The sequence below is a fragment of the Staurois parvus genome, unplaced genomic scaffold (genome assembly GCF_062004578.1).
Source record: "Staurois parvus isolate SC_StPar_1 unplaced genomic scaffold, SC_StPar_1.0 ptg000594l, whole genome shotgun sequence".
NCBI classification, from domain to species: domain Eukaryota; kingdom Metazoa; phylum Chordata; class Amphibia; order Anura; family Ranidae; genus Staurois; species Staurois parvus.
This window is the reverse complement of record NW_028318390.1, coordinates 2,733,650-2,737,792: the sequence shown is the minus strand read 5'-3', so window position 1 is coordinate 2,737,792 and position 4,143 is coordinate 2,733,650. Positions and strand designations below refer to the sequence as shown.

At 40.8% G+C, this 4,143-nt stretch overlaps 1 long non-coding RNA gene across 1 annotated transcript; it reads right to left on the bottom strand.

Moving 5' to 3' along the window:
• Positions 1 to 743: 743 nt before the first annotated feature.
• Positions 744 to 1,428, bottom strand: LOC149449942 (uncharacterized). The gene is made up of 2 exons (XR_016315343.1): positions 1,127 to 1,428; positions 744 to 1,021 (listed from the first exon to the last, which is right to left on the bottom strand). It is a non-coding gene; the product is annotated as an uncharacterized LOC149449942 (long non-coding RNA).
• Positions 1,429 to 4,143: the final 2,715 nt, after the last annotated feature.

The following is a 4,143-nucleotide window of genomic DNA, read 5'->3' as shown; positions in this document are numbered from 1 at the left end:
TGGTTTTTCCACTCAGCGGACAGGAGTGGAGGAGCAGGAGCATCTGGTAGAGGAGGCGGAGGAGGAGACAGAGGACCCAGACGCACCGTGGCAGTATGCTGTGGAGATGGAGGCAGGGAGTCCCTCGCATTCCTTGGCACAAATGGCCCATAGCATGCTCGCTTGCTTGCGTAGCGACAGCTGAATAATAACCATCAGACAGAGGGATGACTTTTGGCTGTCCACCTTGTTGGACCCTCGCTACCGTTCAAAAATGGTGGCCTTTTTCACACCTGCTGAGAGGGAGGCCAAAATAACGTACTATAAAAACCACCTATGTAGTCAGTTGGTCTGTGCCTTTCTGCGCCAACGTCCATCCTCAGACACTGTGGGCCCTGTGCGCTCGCGTTCCGCTGCCATGGCAGCAGGGGAGGGGTGGGGTGGTAGGAGCAGTGGTAGCTCCACCAGCAGCGGCTGCCTCAGTCTGCAGTCGATGATGAGTAGCTTTCTTCACCAGCGCAGTGAGGAAACTACTAACCAGCCGCAGCAGCAGCAGCATCAGGTGGTATATCACAATAATAAAGCAAGAGCAAGCCACCAAAAATGACACTAATTGTTAATGTCATAAGCACCTCTCCGACTCACTTGTACAAGTGTGGATACATAAACCCAGGGGACAGCATACTAAACAATATGATAGTGTGACAAGAACACACCTATCTGAAAAAGAAGGTTTCTAAAAGATCCACGCGGAGTAGTATGAATTCAAATGAATTTAACAATACTTTATTTGATCACATAGATCATGGGGAGGTTAAACATGAGCACGGTGTACATATGAAAAATAAAATCATGTTTAAAAACACTTAGCGTCTTCAATTTAGGGTCATCTTAGCCAACAGAGCACCATATAAGGCAGAGTAGTGTAATGATGGAATAGTTATCCTGGATTTCCGTAGGTTTCCTGCTTAATATTTGTGTGAACCGTATATTCAGTGGGTGTGTTCCCAGTATATGTCAGGGACCTCCTGGAATGTACAAGCTGGAACACAAAAATACATGGTATGTATCTAGCAATATGGAAACCAAATCACATCCAAAATTTACCAGGCCTCCCTCCACAATAGTCAATGGATACTACTGTTACCTTCTCAAAGGTGAGACTATCATACCCGCCTCTCAAATGTAGGGACTTCCTGGATAGCCACCCCAAATGGAACAAGGTCCACAGTACCAAATGATTCTGAGGATATACATAGAAAAAGATAATAAATGTGTAGATCATGGGCATCAGGTAACCCCGAAAACAAAACACACATAGAGATGTGGATATATTACCATCAATGAGGATCAAGAAGACTCCTGTCGACTTGAACTAAGATCAGGTCCTTGATGCTTTTCCAAAAATGCATATGGGGGTGAGGGACCAGGTATACACGATGCGTGGATTTCAAACACATATAGTGTGTATATAACATATAGCAGGCCGTAGATACCTGAATTTAATATACCCAGGGATTGTTCCCAGGGGATTAAGAGAAAGGGTAATTCCAGCAGAACATCTTCACACCCCCAGATTTCTGGAAAGGTGGAAAGAGGTCTGTATAAAACATGGCATAGAGACTATGCGATTAATTGTGGAAGAAGAGAAGGTTCAATTAAATGAACTCTCTAATGAAATTAATGAGAGCGCAAAATCACTTGATCCTCTGAAGAATGATCCTGAGTTTGATAAACATAATGATTTCCTTAGAAAAGAGATAGAAAAAATACAAAAAAATCTGAAATTTACGAAACAACAAAAATTTAGAAGAGACCTAGAGGACTGGGAGAAAGGTGAGATATTTGACCTAACTAATAGTAGAGGAAGGAGTCGATCAAAACGTAAAAAACATTTTTCTAGAAATAATAGAGGATATTCATCAATGAGTGAGGATGATGATGAAAGTAATAAGAGATCTGTCAGTTTTTTAGAGGAAAAAACAGATGGCGAGAACCATGGAATACTAAAACAAACAAACAAACAAATGAATGGGACAAAGGAAGAAAGAAACACCCCAATTGCCCTCAAACCATCCAATCAAAATCGAACCAGAAGTCACAAGAGATAAAAACTAACCAAGAGGGGGGAACGAATGACCTTAAGGTAATAAATCTATCTAACTTTGTATTGAAAAAAAGACACTATGATTTACTGCGGAAAGGTCTAACTTTTTCTCCTACGGACAAAATGGACTTGTTTGAGGTCTATAAAGACTTAAACTTGTTTCTGAGAAAGATCCTTTTAAGAATTCCATATGTATCTAGAGAAGAACAAAATCCCTGTGATCTGAATTCAGAGAGAGAACAACAGGCATTAAGAGATCTCATTAGTCTCCTTGATGAGACTCCCACAGACAGTGAATTTGGGGAGGGAGATGTTTCTAACAAGTGGAAAAGACATACTAGACTTAAAACTCCTTCCAGAAGAATGCCTAATATCAGGGAAAATAAATGGCTAAGTACTTTTTTAGATCTAGTACATGATGACCTTGGAAAAATAGACTGGACAATGAGGAATGCTGATAACCTCACTAGGGGTGAAAGAATAGCCCTTAGGGAACTTAGAAATGCTAAAAACATTGTGATTAAAAAGAGTGATAAAGGGGGGAATGTAGTACTACTAGAGAGTGTGGAATATGAGAAGGAGGTGTTTAGACAGCTGAGGAGCCTGGATACATATCGCAAACTACATAATAACCCGTTCCCAAAACTGGTGGTTGATCTAAATAAAAAAGTGGGATTGGCACGTGAAGCAAACCTATTAACCAAACGGGAATGTGATATGTTGACAGTTGATACATATAATATCCCCACCTTCTACGTAATCCCAAAAATACATAAAAATCCCTCTCAACCCCCGGGACGCCCTATAGTATCTGCTATTGGTGGTCCTTTGGAACCAATAGGTAAATTTGTAGACGACTTGATCAAGGATTTGGTCTTGGAGCTCAAATCTTATGTAAGAGATACGGGGGATGTACTTAAAAAGATTCTAAATGTAAAAGTACCAGAAGGTGCACTCCTGGTGGGCATCGATGTGGAATCACTTTATACCTCCATCCCACACGTTTGGGGACAAAAAGCGGTGGCCCATTTTCTCGAGATATATTTTCCTGAAATGGAGGCCCAAAATGAATTTATATTGGATTTGCTTGAGTTTATGTTGACCCATAACTGTTTTCAGTTTCTGGGCTTCTTCTATCAGCAAATATGTGGTACCTCCCTGGGAGCACCTTGGGCCCCGGCATTCGCATGTCTACATCTAGGTATGTGGGAAGAGGAGCTAGTATATCCCTCCACTCCCTATAAACAATATGCAATAACCTGGTTGCGATACATTGATGATGTCCTAATGGTATGGGATGGAGGTATGGATGAGCTTAAAAGCTTTATGGAATTTTTGAACAAGAATGATAGAAATATCAAACTTACTTATACAGTGGATAGAGAGGTGATAACGTTTTTGGATTTGTCAATCTCTGTCCACGAAAATAAACTGGTCACTAAAACATTTAGAAAGGAAACAGCGGCCAATACACTTCTACATGCTAATAGCTACCATCCAAAGAGTCTAAAACAGGGAATCCCTATTGGTCAGTTCCAGAGAATAAAAAGAAACTGTACAGAAGAATTAGAATATAGACATGAATCTATCCAGCTCTACAAAAGGTTCAGAGAGAGGGGCTATTCACATAGAACCCTAAGAAGAGCAAAAAGAAGAGCCCTCGGTAAATCAAGAGAGGAACTAATTAATAAATCAAAACCAAAGGCAGCTGCGAATACTGAAAACCAACCGGTAAGATTCATAACTAAATTCGGACAACAATGGGATGAAGTCAAGAAGGCCCTGGACTCCCATTGGCATTTACTAATTCAAAATCCGCAGATAGCGAAAGTGGTAGGAGAGAGCCCCCATATGGTGGCAAAACGAACTCGGAATCTAAATGATATATTAGTACAATCAGAATTTCAGAGGGTACCACAGAGAAACTGGCTAACTAGGAAGACTGGTGTATATGGTATGTTTCCATGTTGTCATTGTCAGATTTGTCCATTTGTACATAAGTCTAATCAGTTCTTCAACAATGATAACTCTAGGATATTTCAAATACGAAGCTTCAT